Here is a 27997-nt window from a genome sequence, read left to right on the forward strand (position 1 = left end):
GTTTGAAAGCCTCGAGGTTTTGACAGATATATAAATGTAATTAAAAAAAATCTATTTTCTAATATTGCACCTGTCAATACAGAACGAAATATCCTGTAGCCTATTTTGCCGTCAATACTGCAGACGTTGTCTTTGCTGTAATCAAATCGGTATATATTTATGGTTACCATGGTATTTCATTTTATCAATGGGAAACATCCATGTGTACAGACAAGGCTAGCAGCAGCAGTGCCGCGTCAGACACATTTCTGGTGTGTAAAAACAGAAAAATCCACGCAGCCAGTGTGTAACCGGCCTTAGGCCACCACTGCCCAAAGTGGACACTATTGCGACGAATCTGAGGTTCATGAGTTCAGCAACATAACACGTGGCTTGGTTTGTTGTGAGGAAGTGCTGCTAGAACTACTTTGAGCAGAATAATTGCAGCACCATCAAAGTTCACGAGGTTAAAGACTCTGTTCACGTGTAATTTCTGCCTGAGTACTTTGTTCAGCCGCATGTATAACAACCACCAGACCCAGTAATCACACTAACCATTACTCTTTATCTCTCTGCCTTCTATTTCCACCGCATTCATCCCACCAGTCCGTGCTCCCACATCCATCCATTATTTTCCCCTAATTTTTACATCTAACACTTTAAGTACATTTTCCTGATATTTTACTGAAGTAACATTTACAATGCGGGGCTTTGGCTTGTATTTTTACAGTGTGGTATTAGTACTTTTACTTAAGTAAATGATGTGAATACTTCTTCCAACACTGCATTAGTTGTTTTGGTGCATGGGCAGTCAAAAATGACAGCTTTGCGGAACGAATTTATTGACTTAATTTCATTATTATGTGCCACATTACACAGTAATAATCAACCGATTAATCGATTCATCAAAATAGCCGTTAGTTGCAGCCCTACAGTCTTTGGTTGTCTGAGCAGGTGCTGTATGTGCCTTCAACCTTGTTCCTCTGGGTTTACAGTCTCCTCTTGTATATTCATGTCAGCCTATTCATAGCTCGCAGTGAACCATCTGTGAACTCGGCCTGTGCCAGGACAACTTTCTGCCCCGGTGATATGAGCCAAGTTTGACCCACACTGCGTCATTTTGCAAATGTATGTGTTAATATAATGGGGGGTGGGTGGGAACCATGTCTGACAAGACGGGTTACATGGAAGATGAGAAGAATTAGTGTCAGCGAGTACGTTTACATGCACACCAATATTTAACAATTATTCCGAATGTGACAATATTCGGAATTTGATACAGGTCATGCAAACAGCATATTCTGGTTGGATATTCTGAAAAAAGGAATGAAAGAGGGACGCTGTGTTTGCACGGTCCAACAAGTCCGTAAACTTTGAAAAAATCGTATTTTGCACAGCTGCATGTAAACGGCAATATAGGTGGAATGGTCGCTTTCATTAGCCATGTAAACGGCTTAGTCGGAATATCTTTATTTTTTTTTTCGGAATAAAGGCAAAAAAACCTGAATATTATGTGCGTGTGTGTAGATGGGGGAGGAAACAATACTTTGACCAATGGCTTCATGCCAACTGGCTCTGTCTTGGAGGGCCCATTGATAACGCATCCCAGATGTTTCCAGAGAGGTGTCTTCTGAAAGTAAAGTTCATCCGAGGTCTCCTGTCGAATCTTAGATACCAGTCATAAATACATGTTATATAGAATGATCAGATAAAATAGGATGACAATACACCTCACGTGTAAACGTAGTCACTGTTTCAGAAGCTCTTGAAGATCATATATGATTATCCATCCATCACCGGGTGAATAAAGGTTAACCGAAAAATCTCTGAACTATGCAGGGATTCAACAGAGCTGGATTCAGCAATCCGCATGAAATAAAAGCAAAGCAGAACTGACAGTCAAGCTGTGACAGCGTTGAGGAAATATATGATGGAGAGATCGAGGACTCGTGGGTTCAGTGGCAGTTAAACCCACTTAAACACGCTCAATTTAACCAGCGTTTCCAGCTGACCTGAATTCATTCAAATGGATGAAAACACACTTTCTTCATCCAAGCTGGGTTTTTTTTTTTTTTAGGTCAGTGCTTTTACGTTGGAGCTACATGATTTGGTCTGAACGAGCATCGGGGCCGATCACAGACAGAATCATTTCGACTGAAGCCGCTTGTTTTCCTACAAAGTGATGACAGCAAAAGTCGCTGTGGCGCTAACTTGAGAGTACAGCCAGGTTCAGGCCAAAGATTCACGACGAGACAAAACCCTTTTTTTAGAACGTTGCAGGGAAAAGTTTCAACTCCTTTCAAACCAGCTGACGCTGCGACACAGCTGGTCAAGTCGCCAGAGGCTGGTTTTAGAACGCGAGCGCCTGTTTCAACCATTGACTGGCTGTATAATATTAATGGACCAAGCATCCGGTTTCGGTGAAGTGCTGCAAATGCGGAAGTGCCTTAAACCTGCATTCTATCTGATTTCCAGCAGGGGGCGACCCGTTCGGTTTCTGTAGCGGTCTATGAGAAAGTGACCCACTTCTCACTTGATTTATGACCTCAGTAAACATATTCATAATGTGTTTGTGGTCTCAATCGCTAGTTTTAAGTCTTCTGCAACACAGAATGATGTAAAGATTTTTAATTATGGTCTCGTTGATTTTAAAATCGACAATAAAGCAGAGGGTGTTTTAGGGTGTGGCTATGATGTGATTGACAGTCCATGGCCTGTCTTATATGTAATAACTATGGGACAAAGATGTTTTTAAAACCTAGCGAAGCTAAATCTTACCTTGAATTATGCATGCTAGCTTTCAGCAGCAGTTACATCCAGATTGCCAGTGAAAGTGTGTAACGTAGAGTGTAAGCAGCGTTGCCAACTCTCAGCTAACGTCACAGTCAGATACCGCCCAACAGTCTACGGCTCCTCCCTCACTCCGCCCTCACGTCTCTCCGCAACCAGAATGGCTGCGCCCGTAACGGCAAAGTCGGGATTTGATGATGCGTTGTCTCTGACAGGGCTGGGAACTAAATTCAATACTTTTTAGGCACCGACAGAATTGCCTCTATAGTATTGAGTATCGAAAAATGCCTCGTCATTCAATACCCAATTTCAAATACCTAGGGAGTAAATCTCATCCACGTCAGTGAGCCAATCAGCATGCAGCATGCTTCTACCAAGATCTAATAATGTCTGTGATTGGCTGTCTAACGTTACACGTCGCAGAGACGCGCAGGAAAAACTCTACGTTACACAGAGACGGGGCTCACACAGTAGGAAACATAAATATGTGTGATATTGGTATCAGTACCGGTAGTGAATATGTGTGAACGATACCCAGCCATAATTATTATTATTGGATTTATTTATTTTTTTTCTTCCACGACTAAAAGACAGCGGGAAGAGAACACACGTTTGGTTTTTGGTCTACAATGTTCAGGGCAGAGAGGAGAATCCTGGCTTCTTCTCAGGTTCCCCTTCAGTGCCGGGAGGAGAGGAGAGGTTGACAGAAAACGAGGCTTTCATTGCCTTCTGCCCAGTTTAAGGTAGGAAGTGAAGAAGAGGAGAAGAGTTGAAGAGACAAGGTGGCGGAGGCAATGAGACTAGAAGGGCCAAATGCTGTTGCTTTCCGATCTTTTCGTGATGTGTGAGACGAGGTGAGGTGAGAAAGCAATGTTTCTTTTTAAGGATAAAAAGGAAAAGGCGGCAAAGCTGTAGGGCGAAAAGGAGAGTGAGGGAGAGAAAAAGGACAACGGGATGAAGACTTGAGGGAAGAGCGGGGTGGGGGGTGATATTCCCAGATCCGCCAGCATGGCCTTCTGTCCCACCATCCATCAGGTTGTCCGAGGCTGTATGGCCACATGCCACGATGACAAATCTGCCTGTCAGCCGAACACAGTCCGGCATGACAACTTGGCATTTTATCTTTCAAACTTAAGACACTCCAGAAGAAGACATTAAAACGACCAGCTGCGTACAGATTCAGAGGAACGGACATACAGGTGGCAAATAACAAATAGAATAGACTTGTTTAATACTGAAATACAATAAAAGGTTAGATCTAATTCCCTCGAAGCACCGGCAGACACAAGTGGCTTTCTTGCTACAGGTTTATTTGAAGCTTCTTCTCCGAATCCACCGTGCAAAGTAAACACACAGTATAATGAAAAAATAAAGACCACATTAGCTTAATATGAACATTCAATGACATGCGCAGCATGCAAAATAACGTTCACCAAAGTAAAATACCAACGTGACGTCATGACTTCGCGTAAACATACACGCCACTTTCTAAAGCCAAGTGGCGTGTTCTCTGACCGGTCTCATGGCAGTTCGTGATATGGTCACGTTATTGAATCTGTTGAGTCGTGGACAGGACACGTAATGGTCGTTTTTTTTTCGTGTGGTGATTACGAATTTTAAAGCATGTATTTCAATGGGAAGCATTTTTCGAGATCACAGAACGCTGACGGTAGCGAGTAGTATTGATGAGATGAAAGTCCGCGCAGGGAGGCTGGTCGGGGGGGTGGATGGGTCAAACAACACAGGACGCGTGTTGCAGTTCCTATCCTTGTTAAACCTTCTAGCCGCACAGGCTTTTAACATGGGCTGGAGGGTTTGGGGTAAACATCCTATTGCGATTTTTCTGCCAATGCACTAGTCTGTATTGTGATTTCGGTAAAATTGCGATTAATTGTGCAGGCCTAGTTAACAAAAGTGGCAAAACTAATGAATCACTCAATTCTCATTGGCTACTCGCCAACGTTGCAGGTAGCTTGACAGTTTCACCCGCCAATATCTTACCCACGTTTCCGGATCCACTGTGCTGGACGACAAAAAAAAACGGCAGCAACAAACTCTCCTCATCTCTTTTTTCAGTCCCAATCACTTTGTTTGCATGTCACATTGTTTCAGCTGATAAGGTCATAAGAATAAATTGGATTATGAATTTGTCAACAAACACTAATGCCTGAAAATGAGTCATTATCATGACATTGTGATGTTCCCTAACCTTTGTTTTCATATTTTCTGAATTTGTAATGCAAGAAACTAAAGATGAAACAGACCGACTATGGCTCCATCTTCATTACAGGCACATAAGTACCTATGTGAGTGACGCTGATAATTGGGCTAATTAACCTCTTCATCCCTGCAGAGCCATCAGTGGATCCATCATTATAAATAAATGAACAGTTTAAACCCACCAAAATTAAATTCTTAGATCATCAAGATTAAACGCATGCAATATGGATTCTGCATTGACAATTACATATTAAATGAAACGCAAACACTTATAATATTGCATTTGAATAGTGCAGCGCAATTTGAAAACTCTTATTTTACCTGGATGTAAAGTATGCATCTCTTCTCTCTCTCGGTCTACCATCTCAAATGTGTTATTTGGTTTTGGAGTAGTGAACACTTAATGATTGAATTCATCACTCAAACTGAAGGATATGCTATTCTCATTTTAGTTTGCACTTTATCAGATTTCTTACAGCGGTGCAAAAAAATCACTTAGATATAACTCAATATCACTCTTCTCGAGCGTTTCATTTCAAATAAAAAAGGGTTTGCTCACTACTTAACCTTGATTTACTCTGATACACTCATCTGGTTTCTTATTTCAATAGAGCTCAACAGTGTGGTTCCGTAAGTAAAAAATCTCGTTCATTTTCTCCATAAGGATTTAGATTATCAGCCATGATGTCCAAACAATCTGAGGTAGACGGACCACGAGCTCCGATGGTTCATACCCCTGGAGACGCCACAAGGACGTATGAAGTCAACCTCGTTTTAAGAAAGAAATAGTACACTATCCACAATCCTAAGCGTAACAGCAACCTCCTCTCTGATTGGAGGAGCTCGCTGTTACCATGGAAATGTTTACCGAACGCGCGAACGACTAGAGCGGGCTGATACCATTGAAGTTTATATTATAGTTTCTATACACACAGTATTGTACCTTTTTGCCTTTCTGAAAATACAGACTGATGTCACGAAGTTGTGTATGTATAACACGCCAATTCGTATGGCATTATTGGCGTGTTATCAAGAAGCATACTCGCTTTTTAGCGTGTTTATCAACGCCGTTTGGCCTACATTGACTTACATTACCATTAGATTGCGTGTGAATTGATGCCGTAGCGAGTAGTACGAAAGGGCGAAAATCTGCGTAGGGAGGTAGGTTGGGGTGGGGGATGGGTCATAGACATACACACGAATAGCCCAAAAGGCGTACAGCCACTTGGATTTAGAAAGTGGCGTGTATGTTTCCGCAAAGTCATGATGTCACGTTGGATTCAGTGGCGAGTGAAACGGAAGCAGAGGGACAGACAGAGCTGGAGCCGAGCCAAAGTAGACCACTTTTTAATTCATAAACTTTATCTGTTATCAGGCAGATAAAACGCCGATACAGATAATCTGCAAACTGCCCAAAAACGTATTGTTCCTCTGGGACACCGTACTGGGCCATGTTGTACTAGTCATCCTCTAACACCTAGCCCCACGCTGCCGACAGTCTCGCAGCAGCAGCCGCCTGGGCTTGTTATTCTTGGTTTTCATTAGTCATGCAGGTTGTGGTGCGATGCAGGGCGGTTTAGGTCACGTCGGTCCCAGGAGAGTCCCATCATGCACCTGTGACCCCAAGCACCACATTAGCATCGTGATGACGACCGGGAACAAAGCTCCTGCATCTGTTGCGGCCTGTATAAATCTACTCGGGTTTAATCATTCGTATATCCAAGAACAGTGTGCTAACACGCAGTGGGTCTGTCTGTCTGTCTGTGTGTGTGTGTGTGTGTGTGTGTGTGTGTGCTCAGGTTTTGATTGGTGCTACGTGTTTGTAGATTCCTTCAGAGAGTGAACGAAAGCTGTGATGATTTAAACCGGGTTTCTTGCAGCAGGAGGTGTCTCTTCAGATGATTTCGACGAGCTTGGGCATTTTTTTGAGCCCCAGGCGTTTTGCAGCCATGTGTCAAATGTGCCTTGTGTTATTTACAGAATTCCAAAAACACACACACACACACAAACACGCACAGACAGACCCACTACACACACCAAAGCTAAAAAATGCTGAAAAATGTTATCACTGTATTGTTTTCTACACTTCCGAAAGCCTCATTGAACCCTGTTGCTCTCTTGTTTTTTTTGTTTTCTTTTTCTTGACTGTTCCCTACTTTGTGTCCTTCTCCTAATCCATCTGGTCGCCCAGCTGCTAGCAGTCGATTTACTCCCACCTCTGAACATAGTGACTGCTTTCTGTTCCCTTCCTCTGGCTCATCTTTGGCTGAAAGACGTAATGAGAGAGGGAGACTGACCTGCTTTCACTGCTCTGTGCTTGATGGTCAAATAGTGAGTGAGAGCTGGATGATAATAATAGGAGCAGAAGAAAATGGAGCTTAAGCGCCTGCTGCTGCTGCTACTGTGTGTGTGTGTGTGTGTGTGTGTGAGAGAGAGAGAGTGAGTGAGTGAGAATGGTGTGGTTTAAATATTTATCTGCAGTTACGAATCAATGTCTTGTCATGTTTGCAGGATTTTGAGGCCTATAGAGGCTAATGAAACTCTTTTTGAACTGTTAAGTCAGTAGGCCTACTTTTAGCTGTTTATTTCTACCATTGATTACTTCGTTATATGTTTAAACATCTGTGTCGAGCTGTTGTAGCTGATATATTGTTTTAAATAAATCATTATTTCAATTATTTTGATTAGTTAAGCTGCTCCACAATCTTTCCAAGTACCCCCTGGCTACAGCAGAGATACCCCTTGCTGGGGAATCACTGCAGGTGTTGTGTCAAAGACAAGGTTTCCCTGTAGATATGCGTTTCCTGCTACTTGCTATCCAATTGGAGACGAACAGCCAATCAGAATTGACCTTTTTAATTCTCAGATTGGTTGGTTTTGTGGCACACTTGTAACGCTGTGAAAATCTGAGCGAGTTGTGTCTAGAGTTGAGCGCGAGGGAGACGTGACCGGAGCGTAGCAGCGTCTACATGCGAGCAGAGAAAGACGTGCAAATACATTTATTGTGCACGGAACAGGTTTTTGTTTACTCAAACAAAATTCTGTTGAAAATGCAATGTCATGTGCTTGCAAAACATAGTTCGCTGTGGTCAAAACATACAATTACTCGCTCAGGAATGAGGCACACATTTAAGGCCATAGTTTATTAAAGCTGGAATAATAATAATAATAGAGACTTATATACAAGGATCTTTCCGGTTTGAGAATCCAGTCAGCGGATTTGCCGTCTCTCGGGTCTCTTCTCGCCCCAAAAAGAATGCAGTTCAAAAGCCACAGCTCAGTATATGAAAATGTGCAGGTTATTGTGATTGGTTAATACTAAGGCTGGTCCCAGCTTCTTGGCACTCGAGCCATCCAATGGTAGAGGACAACACCCTGAGAAGAGATATCCCGCTCTCCCTTCCCCCCCGGGTATTGTTCACTCATTGACAAGGATTGTGTCAGGTTACTTTAAAGGTCCCATGACATGGTGCTCTTTGGATGCTTTTATATAGGCCTTAGTGGTCCCCTAATACTGTATCTGAAGTCTCTTTTATATAGACCTTAGTGGTCCCCTAATACTGTATCTGAAGTCTCTTTTATATAGACCTTAGTGGTCCCCTAATACTGTATCTGAAGTCTCTTTTATATAGGCCTTAGTGGTCCCCTAATACTGTATCTGAAGTCTCTTTTATATAGACCTTAGTGGTCCCCTAATACTGTATCTGAAGTCTCTTTTATATAGACCTTAGTGGTCCCCTAATACTGTATCTGAAGTCTCTTTCCCGAAATTCAGCCTTGGTGCAGAATTACAGACACTAGAGCCAGTCCCACAATGAGCTTTCCTTAGGATGTGCCATTTCTGTGTCTGTAGCTATTAAGGTGGAGGGTGGGGGTGTGGCCTTGACCAACTGCTTGTTTGAAAGCCATGATGTCTCTCTCTCTCTCTCTCATTGGTGGGCCAAATTCTCTGGGCGGGCAAAGCAGAGAAAGGGGAGGTAACCTTGCTCCTTATGACCTCATAAGGAGAAGATTCCAGATCGGCCCATCTGAGCTTTCATTTTCTCAAAGGCAGAGCAGTATACCCAGGGCTCGGTTTACACCTATCACCATTTCTAGCCACTGGGGGACCATAGGCAGGCTGGGGGAACGCATATTAATGTTAAAAAACTGTGAAATGTTCATACCATGGGACCTTTAAGAGGAATTCAAACTATTTCAAACCAGTCTAACTGCCTCCACACCCTCAAGTGTCAGCGCTCTGTGTGTTTGTGTGTGTATCACTATGTGTATGTGTCATTTTGCCAGGAACAGCCATTCATTTAAGATGACTGTTCTCTACAGTACTAGTAAATAGTCCTAACACACACACACACACACACACACACACACACACACACACACACACATCTAAACAATGTAAGTGCCTGAAATACTTGACTTGCTTGGAGTTGGAGGCCAATTTAGAGAAAAGTTCAACCTATCTATTGCGCTGCTCGTAGTGTGAATGCAACAATGGCACACAACAACGGCAGTTCTTTGCTCTACATGTTGAGCTTCTTTTATGTACAAGCTTGTGTGTGTGTGTGTGTGTGTGTGTGTGTGTGTGTGTGTTTGCACGTAGTTTGGCGTGTCCCTCCCTTGTCAGGAGGGGGAAAGTGTTTAACAAATGACTGCCAGCACGGGGACACAGGGGCCACGGACCTCTGCAAGGGAGTCGGCCAACAATAAATCTGAAAAATCAATATGACAGGGCCCGGGGTAATCAGTATCAATGATTTTAAACTGGAAGAAGTCCCTCGGGGAGAAGAATGATAAAATCCTCTGCGCTCTGAGTCTGAAAAAAACATCCCGAGGATGAAGGATGGCGACAAGGAAGAAAAAGAGAAAAGGGAGGGAAGCAAAGAAAGAGAAAGATTATTGATGCTTTTTACCCAGAAACCCCTAGAGCAGGGGTTAGGATCTCTGTTGTGCTTTCTCTGTCTGTCACTTGTACTCTTTCCTTTCCTTTGTCCCATCACTCGTTTGTCTGCTGTCTTCTAGTCTTTCTCCCTCTCTCCTACGTTTACACTCCACTCTTTCTCGTTTCAACTTGCCACTTTTTTACCTTTCGCTCATTCACAGGCGTTCTCGGTCTTCGGCGTATCTGTCTCTGTCATCACCGATACTCGAACTCTTGGACTATTTTTACCGTTTTGTTCCACCTGAGCCCCTCAGAATTACATTTTGATACCAGCCTCTCCTTCCTCTTCTATCCTCTATGGCTGTTTTGTTATTCCTCCATCAAACAACTCTGATACTATGGATGAAATTTTTCGTAAAACCTCTCGCTCTCAAATAACAACCCGCTGATCCATACAATTTGTTTGGACCCGAGTGTGCACTTCCCACTGGGAATTTTTATACCTCTACAGTTTTTAAGCTAAAATCGTCCAGCCTTCATTGTCCACATGAGAAAAGTTTGGTATTAATAAATAAAAAAATAAAAAAAATACAGATGAGAGCATTTGGAATGTCTTCCATCGTTATTGTATACATTATGGGTTTCAGCTCTTATCCTACCGGCTGCCCTAAGCCTCCGATTGGTGGAGCTTGTTTTGACCGTACACAGACTGAGATGAAGATTGGCAGACGTGCTTGAATTGCATCCCCGGTTCCTTCGCTTGCTTCCTGAAGAATGGGAGAGACGCGAGGATGTCATGTGAGAAGAGAGGAAATTGGTTTTTAGCCGGTTGAAACGTCCTTTCCTCTGAAGAGTCATGTGAATTTGTCTGCACTATGATCACTCACTCTGACATCTCTCCATTTGTGGATGTATAGAGGAGGAGTATAGAGGAAAATTATAAATTATATAACCATCCTTGATTGTAGCTCCTCAGAGATCCCTCCTCGATCCCCGCGGCAGGAATAAGAGCTTTGAGACGGCCTTCAAGAAGGCGGACTGGAACGGTCTCCGGTTCAAGCGAGGAGATATCGAATAAGAAAAGTGAGATCCAGCCATCTTATTGTTACCAGAGCCAGAAAAACGGCGACCAACTTGGGTGAGATGGAGCTGTAGAGGTTGCTCTAAATCAGAAATAACAACTCCTAAATTGGGGCTTGGATTTTATTTTATTTTTTATATTCTGTTCTTCATTTGAGACTCATAGTTGGCAGGAAGAGTTGGCTGATTTTGGTTTCAAGTGCAGTACCGGCAGTTCCCTGGAACAGTGGCCTTTGCCCTTTGCTGAAGATGGTATTTAATCACCCCCCCCCCCTCCTTGGCACTATAGTCAGAAATGTGGTGAATGCTACCCTGTCGTGCTTGAAACATCTGGGGCTCTCTGTGGGTAAATGTCAACAAATAACATTCTGTCAGCGTTTTAAAAATGTGTATTTTCCCTGGAGTTTCTCTTTGCAGAGTCTCCCCCTCCCTCTCCTGCTCGGCTGCCCTGGCTTCCCCTCTGGATGTATTTTAAAACCCAGATAACGGCCTAATACCCTAACACTCGCTGCAGTCAGAGCTCCACAGGCGTTCATTTCAAATATATTTTGCCTCTTTTTTTCCCCCAGCAGATAAATGTTGGCATCCGTGATAACTTGCATTCAAAAGAATTCAAAACCCCTGAATGCAGAGCAGACAGGCCTCATTTTGGCTTCAGCGACACAAGAAGGCGAGGCTGGCAAGCCCCAGAGTACCAGCTGCACAGCATGTTTCAACCATCAACCATAAAATATTAGCAGCTCTCCATTTTCTGTTTAAAGACCTATACTTAGGTATGCCCCAATCGATCGCACACCGATCGCTATTGGCCGATATTCAGTAAAAATACATCATCGGGAGATGGACAGTAATTGCCGCGCTAGTCTGTCACACTGGTGAGCGCAAATTTAAACTGCGGAGCTGATAGCGGTTAGCTGCAGGAAAAGCACTTAGAACTATCAACACAACACTAGCAGTAGTAGTCACTAAGCGCATTGCCAGACCGTCCTCCACAGCACTGCAGAGGAAGGTCTGGCTAGTCTACACAGCATCCCGGGATGGGAGAACAACGTGCTTTGGTTTATTGGCATTTCTTTAAACCAATCACAATCGTCTCGGGTGGTCACTAAGCGCCGGACGGAGCCACGGTGCCTCTGCAAAACAGCCTCGTTCGAAAAGTCGTTTTGGTCGTGTAACAGAAAACTCCGATTGGACAGATAGTCTAGCTAGCTGTCTGGATTTACCCTGCAGAGATCTGAGGAGCAGTTAACCAGAGTCCTCACAAATCCACCGGAGGTTAGAACGCCAACACAAAGGAAGAGAAAGGTGCGCACATCCGACCGCAAATGTGAGACATCAGACGGAATTTCCGGCGGCAACCGGAGCAATCCACCTAAACGAATCAACTTACTTTCTGATTTCCGATCGACGAAAGCCTTGATCGCGGTTCTCTGTTCCTCTTTTAAAATGAATGCGCTGTCGATATCTTCCATAACAGACGCGATGGCCGAACCTACACATCTCGATTCTCCAGCGGCAGCCATCTTTGTTGTAAACTAATTCAACCCAAGCGCGGTGATGTGGCCCGCCCTGACAATATGATTGGTCCGAACAGCTCTGGTTTCGAGCACAGTCGCTCCACAACGGATCAAGTCCAGGCCGAACTTCCCGACCTCAAATGTTGAGGGCTAAGTTCGGCTGGCATCCAGGCTACCAATGTCCCCCAATGGGATTTAAAAAGCATTCTCAACATTTTTTTTATCTGGTTAGTTTTTCACCATATTCACTTTACACACTTCAGTATTGGTTCTCCTCACCTGCGGATAACCAGTACCTTACCCGAGTACCGGTTGACCCAGTGTCGCCGGCGTTAACCCTGCGAGCGTCAGAATATTCTCCCTGCTTCGTATTGAACAGATGCTGTCTGATATGGAAATGTGACGTTGGATCCAAAGTGAAACAACAGTCCATCCGAAAGGTCGCTGGGGGAGGACGAGGGTTGTCTCATCCACCCACACGCTGCACAATAACCTTCCCACAATGCTACGCAGGGCTCGGGACTGTTGAATTGTGAGGGAGACGAGATGGAAGAGAGCTGCTGTTCTTTATTTTATTTTATTTTATTTTTTTGTTAATCTCCCCGAAGAAGCATCGTCATTTCATTTTTCTCTCTGCTCGCTCCACTCGTGTCTCTTTCCAGCCTCCTCCACTCCTCTAATCATTTCATTGCCCGGCGGGCCCTCATTATCTTTCTAGCCCCCAACTCGTCATTTCGTCATGTCCTCCGTCATATCTCAGCTTTTACATTCCTTCCCTTCTCTCGGTCTGTCTGTCTCTCGGTCTATTCAGAGCAGATTAGCAGCCGTCAAACTGCCAGCCGATGCTGACTCACGGGCCTGCGAGTCTGCGTTTGTGTGCGAGAAGCTCGAGGAGCGTCAAGGTTAACCTTTTTGTAAAATCTTTGTATTTAACCTTTTGCTGTTGGCACGCAACTTACTTTCTTTGCCCTTCTAATCTTTAAGCCTCTGTTGATCTCTCTCTCTCACACACACACACACTCACTCACTCACTCACTCACTCACTCACTCACTCACTCACTCACTCACTCACTCACTCACTCACTCTCTCACTCTCTCACACACACACACACACACACACACACCTTATATATACGCACATCCTCAAACACACCTACTGTACGTACACCACAGACTGTATAAAATATGGACGTAGTCTCGGTGACTTCACCCGTAGGTTTCTGTTGCTTCAATTGGCCGGCACAGCGCTCTTAGGTTTAAGTCATGTACACTACCGGTCAAAAGTTTGGGATCACTTAGAAGTTTTCTTTAACCAGGGCAGCAGTTTTCAGATTACATTATGTTCTTACGTAATTGCAAAAGGATTCTCCAATGTTTTCTCATTTAGTTTTTCAGACCAGTAAACAGAATGGGCCTTTGGAACATTGGATGAATGGTTGCTGATAATGGGCCATGTAGATACTGCATTAAAGATCAGCCACCCACTCAGATGAGCTGGTATTCTGTCTGTAATGGAGTGGAATGGAAATTTGTAAGTGACCCCAAATTTTTGACCGGTAGTGTATTTGTTACTCATAAAGAATCGTCCCTAGTAGTGACCGTAGACAATCATCACAAGTTAAACAAATGTACAGCATGTCCATTAGTAGTCTGATGATGTTTCACCGTTGGCAGCCCTTTGATCTTTGATTTGTGATTGGGGAGTCGGACATTAATCAAAATTAGCTTTCAATTTCAAAAATCAAAAGCGGGACGCGATCCCCGCTCTCCTGGGTGAAAGTCCTGAGTTTTACCCATCCACCACCCCAACCAACCTCCATCTGCAGACTTATGTCATTTCATACTACTCACTACGGCGACAATTCACATGTAATGTAAGTCAATGGAGGACAAAAGGCGTTGATAAACACGCTAAAAAGCGAGTATGCATCTTCATAACGCGCCAAAATGGCGCATGAATTGGCGTGTCATACATACGCCACTTTATGAGATCGGTCTAACCAACTAACTAACTAACTAGCTAACTAGCATTACAATAAACAAATATATTTGACTAGGAAAAGAACATTCTATCATTAACATTCTTCTATCCTCATTTAGAGCAGGATCTTGTTTATTTTAATTTACAGTTTATACAATTTATACAGGTGAGGATACTCAAGCTGTTGTTGCTTATTTCAAGCAATACGCAATATGGGAATCTATCAGGCAAATTGCACATATCCCATTCCCTGCTGCCCAGATGACTTTCTTCTAGCACACCCCTCAGGGCAACCTGTCCACTTTGTAACGCAAGACATTTTATAATCTATAAAATAGACAAGATTGCCTTGTTCAACATTGTTCGTTCTTTCCAAGACTGTGTAATGAGGAAATATGGAGGCCTCTAGGGGCAACTGAATGGACTTTGGAGTTTTAGTCTTGTTTACATAAATAAAACCCTGATCTTTCTTAAAGTGTAGAAAATGATAACGGAATCAATATCTGGAAAACATACTAAGGAATAATCTACATTGCGGTATTATACTTCATCCCCGAGACGGTTTTACCTCAAGCAGAGAATACACGAGACCTTTTGCAGGGTGAATAAGATCCCCCACCCATGCACACACACGCATACAAACCAACAATGTTAATGTTTTTTGTATTTTTTATGGGTATTTCCATTTCCAGCTAAAGGTCAAGGGAAAGCAGAATGGTATCGCATGTCCTCTACACTGCACGCCCTCTGTCCATGCAACGTGGGGGTGGGTGGGTGGGTGTCTGTGGGTGGGTGGGTGGGTGGGTGGGTAGATGGGAGTGAGGTGGAGTAAGACTTAAAACCCAAAATTGTTATGTGATATATAGAATTCTCTATTAATACCTCAACCACTGTTTGTTGAAGCTCCGTGGACTAATTAGAAAATAGTGGTGGATGCCTTGTGTGTGTGTGTGTGTGTGTGTGTGTGTGTGTGTGTGTGTGTGTGTGTGTGTGTGTGTGTGTGTGTGTGTGTGTGTGTGTGTGTGTGTGTGTGTGTGTGTGTGTGTGTGTGTGTGAGAGGTGGAGTAAGACTTAAAACCCAAAATTGTTATGTGATATATAGAATTCTCTATTAATACCTCAACCACTGTTTGTTGAAGCTCCGTGGACTAATTAGAAAATAGTGGTGGATGCCTTGTGTGTGTGTGTGTGTGTGTGTGTGTGAGATAGGTGGAGTAAAACTTAAAACCCCAAATTGTTATGTGAATTCTTTGTACCCGTAGTTTCTCTTTAGACATGTGCTGTAGGCATTTGCAGAGGAAGATACAGAGATACACACACACCACACACATACACACTGCAGTCATAAAGCCAGTCAAGCCTCCTCTCTGCGGAGCTGTAGCGCTGCGTTCAGCTTTGATACAGCTGGTAATAAGTCATCAGAGCTGTGAGAGCTCAAGGACCCAGGAAGGTTTATTATTCACGTCTTCGCACAACAGGAGGATCACTGACGGCTCACAATTTACACAATCACACACACATGCACCGGACGTCCCCGTGGCGAGTGTCCAGGGACGTCCTCAGGGTGTAGGGTTCAGTTCTGTGTAGGGTTCAGACTTTGGTGTCCCACTGGGGAGATGTGATTTGCAGACGTAATTCCACACAATGTATTTTAATGCAGTCATTAAAAAAAAAAAACAAAGACCATAAAGAAATATAACCAAATACGATCCAATGGAGTCTCATACAGATCATGAAATTCCTTAAGGTACCACATGTCCAGGTATTCAGAACAAGTACAACACCACGTGTGCAAATTGAGCATCCGAAAAGCTAAAACTGACTGATCCCAACAGAATAAGAGTAGTAGTGTTTTCTCCAGTATTAAAATCGATGCAGTCGAACCAGAGGCATTGTCTTTTTTTTTTTTTTAACATTCCTTTGTCCTTACTTCAACACCTATATTAACTTCTGAGATCAAGGTGTGTTATGTAAGCAGCAATGAATGTATCTCGAAGCCTCTTAGCTTCAAACAGAGATGAGGACCAGGCTACAGATGTTTGAAGTAGTAGTAAAGCCCGCCTCTTGCTTGATTTTTGATTGGCTGCCTGGGCCAAGTGTGACATTGACGAGCTGTACGACTCTGCGTCTTCCGGTGAAACGTTGAGAATATTTGGTTACACTTTACTTGAAGGTAGCTACATAAGAGTGACGTGACGCTGGCATGAACGTGTCATAAACCTTATAAACAAGTCATAAACGTTTAGGACATAATGCTTCTTTTAGTAAGTGTCAATTCGCTTTTTGTCATGACAAGTTATGGTTAGGGTTCATGTGTCATGACTGTGTCATGACAGTGTCATGTGTCCAAAAAACAGGTTTTGCTGGCGACGAGTTTTGCTGGCGACGAGTTTCTAGTGACGCTGCTCGGTCTGATCGGCCCCCTAAACTTCGCAGAGGTTACGGTCTTATCTGATTTGCTCAGGTTTGAGTATAACTCAGGTTTTAACACACACTGTGGGAACGCTATCAGAGCTGCAAAATAAAAGCAAAAGCTACATTTAGGTAAAACAACGATATAAAGGGTGATAAACATCTAAAATAATGAGCATAATGCTGGCATATCTATCAAATCTGCCCATTAGCAGGCTGTAAATGTGGTAGGCAGCCGGCTATTAATAACTCAACCACTGTTCCTTAAAGCTCCGTGGACTAATTAGAAAATACTGGTGTGTGTGTGTGTGTGTGTGTGTGTGTGTGTGTGTGTGTGTGTGTGTGTGTGTGTGTGTGTGTGTGTGTGTGTGTGTGTGTGTGTGTGTGTGTGTGTGTGTGTGTGTGTGTGTGTGTGTGTGTGTGTGTGTGCCGCCTTTAGACCATCAGAGAGGGCATGTTATGCAAAGTGAGGATATTTCAGCCGATCCTTACCTCTAGAGTAAATGACTTGGTTCAGGTTAAACTGATGCATGGACAATGGTGCCTGGAATCTCCCGTACACATGGTGGTACACAGACATGAGGAGCAAATGGACGGCAGCCAACAATGATGAGATGACACAAAACATATTTTCTTTCGTCATATTTTTACATCAGAAGACATTTTTTTGTGACGTTGCAGATTGATTGTGCTCTCAGTTCTCACCCCAGAGTGTCCAAAAGGATGCAAATCCTAGTGTCCCGCTTGGATATATTGACAGAATCACATGTCAGATCGTGGATGCTTATTACCCCGTTCTTCCATTTATGAAAAACATAAAATGCATAATTTCACGTGGCAATGAATTCGATGTCAACGTTGCTCCGGGGAAGGCAATGTCGGCGTGGCGGATGGCCTGTCCAATATTTTGATCCAGACTGTAACATCTGTGCTTTTACATGGACAAAACATTTGGTTAAAGTGCCCATATTATGAAAAAATCACTTTTTCTGTGATTTGGGCTGTTCTTTTGTGTCTCTGGTGCTTCCACACACATACAAACTTTGAAAAAAATCCATCCATGCTGTTCTGAGTGAGATACAGTTTCTGAATGTGTCCTGCTTTCAGTCTCCTAGTGAGCTGTTCAAAATCGGCCTCGGACTGTGACGTCACAATCCGAAATGAGCTGGCAAACCACAACCGTTAGCTCGTTAGCATGCTAACGCTAATGCTAACGCTAGCATGCTACGTCGTTCTCAATAGCAAAGCACTGCTACAACACACACAAGTTCACCATAATCTACAAAAGAACTACTTACATGTGCGCCCTCATTTAGAAGTCTCCCAGCTAATCCTGCCTTGTAACTGACCAAAGTTGGAGAAACAGCCTGTCTTTTACTGTCTCTAGAGTTAGCTAGCTGACATGATCTACATCTGAACTACTGAGCATGTACAGTGCAATCAAAGATAGTACAGAAGAAGATGAAAAGAGGTCTCACTCTGTAGCTAAAACAGAGACCAGGTGAAAAGAGGATCTGCAGCAGTGAGAGAGAGCTGTGCAGTACAACAAAAATATGTTTTTTGAAAATTAAACCATGTAAACCTATTCTGGTACAACCTTAAAATACAGTTATGAACCTGAAAATGAGCATAATATGGGCGCTTTAAGACACTGACGATCCCTTAAAGACGCATTAGACTTGCTTCTAGGCAAGTCCGCCCTACGAAGTAGCCCGATTGGTTGGGGTTAGGCATTGGCATCGGGTGGTTAAGGTTAGGATAGCCGACTGGTCATGGGATAGGACCTGAACAAATCGGGTTCGGTTACCTAGTGTAAGCATGGACGCCTGGCCAATAGTAGCTTGTGAATGCTATTGAAGGGCGGGTCTTGCCTAGAAGTTGCGTGGGTTCCGTAATAACGCCTCAAAGACCCCCCCCCCCAATGTCTTAGGTTATCCCCTGAGATTTAATTTAGTGCCACCAACACGTACAGTACAATATCCACTTGTCCAATGCAGTTGAGGGCAAGATATGTCTTAAACTAAAACTGATGACTGAATTTCTTTCTGTCCTAATGTACTTTGCGATTAACACACACTGCATGTTACTCTAAATTGTTTGCCTTTCTCACGGTAGTTAAGTTGTGTCTCAAATTTTCATCCATCCAGTAACCGATTCGACAGTTGTTTCTTTTCTGGTGTGTGAGGACTGTTGCAACCTCACGGTGCTGCTTGTGAGGCTAGAGACTTTTAAGAGTAGTCCATATAGTAGTTACCAGACAAAATGTTTACAACGGTAGATGTAAAAGATGCAGGGTGAAAAGGTTGATCACCATTTGTTGCACAATAAAGATAAAAAGCTGAAAAACTCATTTTTTTTGGAAATATAAAATATTACAGTGCGATGTAGGATTATGAAATTAATATACATACAGGGTTTTTATGAGGGTATACTGTGTGTGTGTGTGTGTGTGTGTGTGTGTGTGTGTGTGTGTGTGTGTGCGTGTTAGGTTAATTGCCCGAGTTTCGCCTCTCGACTAATTAAGCAGGTAGGCGGTGCAGACCGGGAAGTGCCTGCACAGGATGAGCTGATGGCCATTAACACGCCTTCTGCCTCCACTTTAATCTTTCTTAGCTGGAGAGAGAGATGGATGCAGAGAGAGAGAGAGAGGGAGAGAGAGAAAGAGAGAGAGAAGTCTGTGGAGCTGAGAAAGTGAGGGAGAGCTCGAGAGTGACCTAGAAATTGAGAGACTGGAGGGAAGGGAATGAAGGTTTAGATGGAGAAAACAGATGGGATGCTGTGAGATGGAGTAACGAGGTTGGAAATCTGAGCAAAGAAAAGATTTAGGGGGTGGGTGGGGGAGGGGGGTGGGGGGGGGTGAAAGGAGCAAAATAAGGGTTACGTCACAGCACGTCAGTGATATGCCAGCATGGACGACTTAGTCTTAATGTCAAAGAAAAACCCAACATCTTGTATTTGGGCATATTATGAGCTTTACCCAGATGCCAAAAGCGAGCCGAAGGATATTACCCATATTACACCTAGCGTATCTGCAGCAGGGGGGTGCCAGCAAAGGACATGCAGACTACCATTTATTTGCACATGTGGGGGTTCACCATCCGTCTGAGGCTGCACAGCGGTTTGCAGTATTTATAGTATATAGAGTGTGAACATCTCATTTAACGGTTACTTTTTTTAATTTAAAAGCAACGTCTCAACTATTCCATACAATGGCTCCCTTCTAACCCTCCCGTTGTCCTCGGGGTCAAATTTGACCCATTTTCAAAATGTTTAGGTAACACTTTACTTTAACGAAACCAAAACGGATGGTGATGGTTTTTGGTGTCCACACTGGGACCCCTTTTTTGTCGACCTGGGTCCCTTGGCTCAATATGTCAAGCCAACTGTTACCAATTTAGGGGTTAAAATTGACTCCGATATTAAGCTTGACAAACCGATTGGGGCAGTGGTTAAAGCGGGCTTTTTCCAATTACGGCAGTTAGCCAAAATAAAGCCCATTCTTACCAGGCAGCACTTTGAGATAATACACGCCTTATCGTCACGTAATACACGCCTTAAGTCGACCAGCGTAGTGCAGGCGTAGCGTTTGGTGGGAAGAAAAATTCTAAAGTTTGGCAGAAACAGAACCCCGTCAAAAAGCCCAAAATTCGGCCGAATCTGAAGCCGAATCCTGGATTCGGTGCATCCCTAATCTTTACAGAGCATATGTTCTTTTGTTTTAATGTTCTGAACGTCATGTACTGTACACGGACACTCTCTCCTTCCTATTGAGGGCACGTCTTTCGGCTGCCACAAACATCTGGAACAGTACAAAATGTAATCATGCATATTTTATTTCAACCCCACGTATTCATTACTTTGACGCACCCTTGATGCCCCATTTAGTAATTAATGAAGTCAGTCAACATGAAAATGAAAAATAAATTGGATCTTTTGGTGCCGAGGGTGAAGTTTGTGAACCGTACTACAGTATCAATCCCCCTGAGTAGGGCTGGGTATCACTCAAAATGATTCAATTCCGTTACCGATGCCAATACCGTGACTTGGATACCGGTTCCTAAACGATACTTTTTTTTTTTTTTCAATACCAATTTTATAAAACATAAAGAAATTACAACATTACACATTACGGCACATATCTTTTTAATTTATTTTTCAGCTCTTACTACGTGAGCCCTGTCTCTGCGTAACATCGAGTTTTTCCTGCGACGTGTGACGCCTAGGATTGGGCATCGAGAACCGATTCCTACTTGGAATCGTTTCTGCATTGGAATCGTTCAGAGGATTTCGTTTCAAATCCGATCATCGCTTTCCAATTTAACATGCGCCAGTTTTGGTTTTCCGAAACGGCCAGGCGCTTGTTGTGTTGCAGCTTTGGAGCTCTAGCCTAGAAATCTAGACACGCTCTAGGCACTCTCCGTTGACTTGGCTGGAAAAAACTGGAAAGCTGGAAAAAACAAACTCTAGTCAGGCCAATCATATCGCGTATAGAGTTGGTGGGTGGGGCTTATGGCTGCTGCTACTGGGAACAGCGGTCTTCTGGAAGACTTGGCGTTAAGCTTTTCTTTGAGAAAAGAACAAAGAACGGCACAGAAATCATTCTTAAAAAAGGAAGATGTGTTCGGAGTTTTGCCGACCGGATACAGCAAAAGTTTAATCTATCAACTAGCTCCGCTACCTTCTTCGTTGCTCTGCCTGGTTGTAGCTCTATCCTATTGCGTGCAGAGGGAATTTGAAAGACAAGCATTTATCCCGCCCCTCGGATTGAGCCCTGCCAATGGTGAGTTCCCAGACCCAACATCTGGATGTGGGTCTGGCTTGTCAGGCTATTGGAGCACAGTAAGCAGCGCTCTACTGTAGTGTGGCTTTATTTTACGTTGAAAAAGCCCTGTAAAACTGCAACCCACCATTGAATCAAAATAAAACTTTCCTCTTATTTGTGAAATAGGCATGGGACCCGTTTCAACTCCACCCCTCGGTGGAATCAAATCGAGAATAGATAAGAACCGGAATCGAAAGAAAGAATCGCAATAGGAATCCGACTTGTTAAAAAAAAATCCAAACGATGCCCAAACCCTAGTAACGCTAGACAGCCAATCACAAACATTATTAGTGCATGCTGCATGCTTATTGGCTCACTGACGCTAATGATATTTACTGGAGGCATTTTTTCGATACTCAATACTTTTAGAGGCAATTCGCTCAATGCCTAAAAAGTGTCGGTACCCAGCCCTGCCACAGAGTGTTGCAATCCTCATTTCTGAGATGCGATTCTAGGCTCTGCCAGCGGGAACAGGAACCAAGTCTAAATGTTTATAGAAAACCAATGGCGCCGGGGTCATTTCATGTGTGTGCGCCACAGATAAATGCTCAGAGCGTGTTGGGTCAGTGTAGCTTGATGGGTTTGCAGTAGCTCATTTCTCAGCCGCGCTCGCAGGATGTTTGCAGCGGTCAGAGTTTCTGAGTCCTTTTGAGCCCTGTGCGCCGTCAGCTGCTGCTTCTGCAGGCTGCCCAGGAAATTGAAGCCTTCCTTTTTCCCCAAAGAGTCTGGTTGTTTTTTTGTTTTTTTTGTTAACCAATCCTTTGTCAGTTAGAATCACATCCTTCCCTGCAGATGCAGAGTCTCCCGCTGGGAACATTTTCTCCTTCAGCTCGTTAGTTTTGGCGGTTTGTTTCTGTTACGCGGTTGTTTGTCTGTCAAGCGAGTCTTAAGGATTTGTGGATGTTTCTCAGTTAACTGCTTTGGGTTTCCTGACTCGTGCATGACATCCAGCTCTCAGCACCTCGGTACTAATAACTACGAAGATGCAGACACAAACACCTCAGTTTCTCCCAAGGACTGCTTTGATCACTAGGAAAGGCAATGAGAGAACGTCCCGATTTGAGATACTAAACTAAAAGATCAAAAGACAAACTGCTCACCAGTGTTTGCAGATTCACACGTGTTCGCCAACACTCTCAGCTGAACCTTGGACATTTAGCAGTACACAGGATCAGATGCAATTTTTGGCATGCTATTTTAACAAGCAAATAACAGACAAATACACAGAAACTGTCTGAGAACGCGAGAAGAGAGTGGGTGAGCGATACGGCAAGTCACTGAGGTTAGAAAGTAGGCGTCTCTCATCTGGTTGAATTTAGTTTAGTTTTTTTCTATTGGCAAAACAGAGCCACCATTTATAAAAAAAAACATTATATAAAAACAATATCAAAATATTGTTTTTTAGGTGCATGACAACTTTGGAGGCGTAAAAAGAAACAAGAACAAGAAATGGTAGCCCCTCCAATAAGCACGGTTTTGCCAATCTGCAGGTGAAGAGGCATTAAACGTCTCTTAAGCCGAACTTTAGACACACAGGGCCCTGTGTCGCACCCGGCGAGCGCACCGCAAAGCCCGACGCCAGTGTCTTTGCTAGTTTAAGACCGACGCAGTTGTCAGTTTCCTGTCCAGCGCCCACGTCGTTTAAATGGCAAATACACCTACGCCCATCTGTGCGCCCATGGGCGTACAGGGAGGTGTGTTGAGGTGCATTCTGGGCGTATTGCTGTCTTGAGGCAGCGGGAAGTGGTCGTGCCACTGACCAACAAAAAGGGGTCGAAAAATCAAGCTGTTCCACTTAGCTGCTCCTCCTAGAGGCCTGGAGAACTTGCATTGCGTAATCTGAATGCAACGTTTTTTGTTTGGTTTTTTTGCATTTCTTTTCTGGGATTGTGTGCTTTTCTTTTTCATTTCTGTATTTGCAGCGCGTTTGTGTATTTGGTGGTGTTGTGTGTTTTTGCAGCGCGTTTGTGTATTTGGTGGTGTTGTTTGTATTTGCAGCGCGTTTGTGTATTTGGTGGTGTTGTGTGTATTTGCAGCGCGTTTGTGTATTTGGTGGTGTTGTATTTGGCAGCGTTGCTTGGTATTTGGTGGTGTTGGTGTTTTGCAGCGCGTTTGTGTATTTGGTGGTGTTTGTATTTGCAGCGCGTTTGTGTATTTGGTGGTGTTGTGTGTATTTGCAGCGCGTTTGTGTATTTGGTGGTGTTGTGTGTATTTGCAGCGCGTTTGCTAAATGCTGCGCATGTGTGTATGAAGAGGTTTTTCTTAATTTGCTCGTGTTTTGTCTATTTGCGTGCTATTTTACTGTACAAAACGCAAAAGGTCAACCCTTTTGAACCATGCACTCGGCGGGCGGACCCTTTCTTCCGCCGTTAAACGAGCAAAAGTGGATTCGTACACGCCCTAAACGCACCTGCGCCAGGCGCTTGATGCCGTGCCTTTTGATTGTTAAAATAGGGCCCCATAGACACCTTTTCACCCACAACAACTCATCCTTACGGGGCTAAATTGTCTAGGTGAGCTAGGTGTCCCGCTTGCTGACTTTCCGAGATCATTGTAATTAATGGATGTACTTGTGTTTTTTCTCTGTGAAACACCCGGCGCCTTCGCCGTTTGTTACTAACGCAAAAAGTCTCCTTTAGCGTCTCGGTCTAATTCACAGTCTTCAGCTTATTTGATCGATTATTTGGTTGGGACTCTTGGCTTTTTCCCCACGTTTTGATATATCAAAATGACATTGTTAGGATGGAGATATTTTATTTTCAGATATTAAATGATCTCAAAAGGATTATGGTTTTTCCACTATACTGACATACCAGCATTAGATTACTCGTGAAAAAAACCCTCAAACACATACATGACTAATTATTCGGAACATTACTCGTTCATTTCTGTGCCTTCTGTTCCTGCTCTCGCTGGTTTATTTCAGATACTTTCCATTGAACCGTGAAAATAAAGTCAGTAGGGGATGGCCCCCCGCTGGCTGACAGCAGCCTATAAAACATGAGACGTCAGCGGCCGCCCGTACAGCCGCCGCCTGTACAGCCGCCGCCGCTCAGCGCCGCATGATGGTTTAGAGAGTGATAGCACAAACACATGCAGCACTAACACGATAATAGGGAGTCAGAGGGAGCAGCTGCCTCTGTGAAACTATTCGGACAGAGGATACAGTTTTTAATTTCAGCCCTCAGCAGATCAGCGCCACCCTTCATTAACCTGCCTCGACCCGCTCATTAATTCCCATTCGTGCTCTAATTGGGCGGCGGTGTGTGTAACGGGCGCTGTATTCTTGTGCTCTCCGTGTAGAATCGAAAAGAAATGATTAACAAAAGTGACATCGGTGCGAGTGTCCTGCATTCCTAACTCCGTCTCTGTCAGCAGGACCGGCCGTGAGCCACATGTAAATGAATACTTTTTCATAAAAAGACAAATTGTTTCATATAAGCTCGCTGCATCACAGCTAGGGTTGGACATCGGTTTGGTTTGAACAGTTCTGATTCCAATTCTTTACTTTGGATTCTCGGTTCGGATTCTTTGAGGGGTGGAGTTGAAATTGGTCTCATGCTTATTTCACAGATAAGAGACTTTTTATTTTCAATCAATGGTGGTACAGTGGTGGTACAGTTAGGGCTGGGCGATATGGAGAAAATCAAATCTCACGATATTGTTGACCAAATACCTCGATATTGATACCGCAACGATATTGTAGTGTTGGCTATTGGTGCTTTCACAAAATATTTACACAATGAGATTTTAGATAAATAATCATCAGTAATGTGGATATAATGACTGAGGCAAATAATAGAACAGTTACAACAGTCTGGTAAGTTCAGACAATGACATCACTTTACTGTAATGCAGCCTTTAAAACCAGGAGAAGACACTTATGCCATATTACGATATCCAAAATCTAAGACGATATCTAGTCTCATATCACAATATCGATATAATATCGATATATTGCCCAGCTCTATTTACAGTTTTCCCAGGCTCTTTCAGCGTAAAATAAAGCCACACCTTAGAGCGCCACTTACTGTGCTCCGCGGCTGCGACACATCAAAGGCCTGGCACGGAAACAAACACTTGTGTGTGTTTAAATTTGGAACCGATGATCAGATTCGCAGCGTGTCCAAATGATTCCAATAAAGAAACGATTTCCATTGGAATCGTAATTTTTCAAACAATTCCAATTTGGAACCAGTTGTCGATGCCCAATCCTAGTTATTAGTCTATATGTTGTTTGTTGAGGAAATCATTGCATATTATACAGTACCTTTACACACACACGAGCTGCACACAGTTTTCACTCTCAATAATATTCAAAGTGTTTGCATGAGTTGCCTTTAAGTACAAGCTGCTGATTCGTCCACATTTTTAAACCTCCATATGCTGCATGGCTGCGCTCCACTGAGCCGCTAATTCCTCTCACTGTATTTTTATTCCCCAAACTAAAAGGGAATCATTAAAGGTGCAGTAGGTAACTTATACAACTAACTGTCTGTCATATTTGATGAAACTGACCCTATGTTCCAGTAGAACTACAGTAAAAAAAGATCCGGCTCCTCTGGCACCACCTACAGCCTGTAGTGCGATTTGCAAATCCCTTGTGGGGGGAGGGGCTTAGGAGACCGTTTTGTTGGGCTTTAGCAGAAAGGGGGGAGGGACTGAGAAGATGTCGAATTTTTTGGCTAAGTCCTGGATCTTCGCAATTCTACCTTTGGCACCTTTTAAAGTCTCAGTCCAGGTGTGTCACCTGTGTCAATAACAGCTCCGTACACTGACACTGGATTTGCTGATGGAAAATGTTTCTGCTGCCCTAGGCTTCACTACTTCATCTTACAGTGCTATAGTGCCCCTGCAAACTGCACTCTGTGCTGCATTTATTAACAACATAAATACAGCGGCATGTATGGCTCAATCTGCCAGAAGCATAAACAAACCAAGAATCATGGGTATTTCCTGTATTTCAACATAACATATACATATCTAGTGCAATGACGGTGCAGAGACTCAGAGAGCACTGATGCGGAAGACCCGGAAACGCTAACCAGTCAGAGCAGACTGGTCTTTGGGCCTTAAGCCCGGGACACACAGGGCCGAAAATCGTTAGACAGTCTGGCGGGGTCAGTGACTCGAATCTGTTCAGTGTGTCCCGTGCCGTCGTCAGTCTGGGGGGCTGCCGGCGTTCATTTTGGCCGACCTGACATGTTCAGTCGGAGGCAGGACAGTCGGGACTCACCCGCAAATGGCGAGTGGAATGAGGTGACTAGAGTCTCTCAAAATCTTTTAAACTGACCTTTTGTTGAGCTGAAATGAAGACAGATTCAAGAACTGCACAGCCTATTTCTCTCTTAAAATGTTCTCAGAAACATGTCTCGGTGAACTATTTTAGTACAATATGAGATCGTATTCTGAACGAGCCACCATGACAGTCCGGCTTTGAATTTCCGGAGAAAACAAACCCATGTGACGCGTTCGTCCAATCAGCTGCCGGTTTTCATTTCTTGGGCAACAATACAGAGTAGCGCCGCCTGCTGCTATGAAGAAGACGTATTACGTTTCTCAAGTCTGTGTCGCCTCAGTGTTCCGAGGCAGTTTTTTGGACCTCGGGACCCGATTTCGACTGGCTTTTCTGCCGAGGGTTGGCCGTCTGGTTGGTGTGTACCGGCTATTAAAGAGACGGGCGCTAAAACTGAGGTTGACTCCAGGTAAATTTAGACAGACGGTATGAGAAAAATGTGTTTCTTGAACATTGAAAGTCCAATATGTAATATATTTACTGTAATAAATCCAAAAATGACCCCAATCTGTCATCAGATATTAAGGAAACATGCTAAGTTGAAATACTATCTTTTCTGACAACAATGCTAATGCCAGTATTTTCTCCTTTTGAAATTTCCGTTCCGTGTAAATCGGGAAGAGAGGACCGTGTGTTTAGCGATTGTTGCCGTAATTCTAAGCCAATAAAGCATGTTCAGTCGGGTGGAGAGGACAGCAAGGTAGTGGTATTTTTAGCGGTTCCTACCGTAATCCTAAGCCGATGAAGTGTGTCTGTCCGTCGGGTGGAGCGGACGGCGAAGTTGTTGTGTTTTTAGCGGTTCCTACTGTAATTCTAGGCCAAAAAAGTGTGTCTGTCAGTTGGGTACAGAGCTCCGCGTGAGCACGGGCTTTTATGACTGTCAATATAGCCAGCATCTAACGTTAGCTACTCCGCTGTGCTGTTAAGTAACGTCCTATATATTGCACATATTGCACCTTTTTAAAGAATTTAACCATGTTCTAGTAGAAACCCCTATATACAAGTATGAACCTGAAAA

General features: G+C 43.7%; 1 protein-coding gene across 4 annotated transcripts in view; it reads left to right on the top strand.

The window, feature by feature from the left end:
* The window catches only part of sgcd (sarcoglycan, delta (dystrophin-associated glycoprotein)), a 383518-nt gene that overhangs the window by 125139 nt on the left and 230382 nt on the right, over positions 1–27997 (top strand). The window lies entirely within an intron of this gene.

The sequence above is a fragment of the Perca fluviatilis genome, chromosome 16 (assembly GCF_010015445.1).
Source record: "Perca fluviatilis chromosome 16, GENO_Pfluv_1.0, whole genome shotgun sequence".
NCBI lineage: Eukaryota > Metazoa > Chordata > Actinopteri > Perciformes > Percidae > Perca > Perca fluviatilis.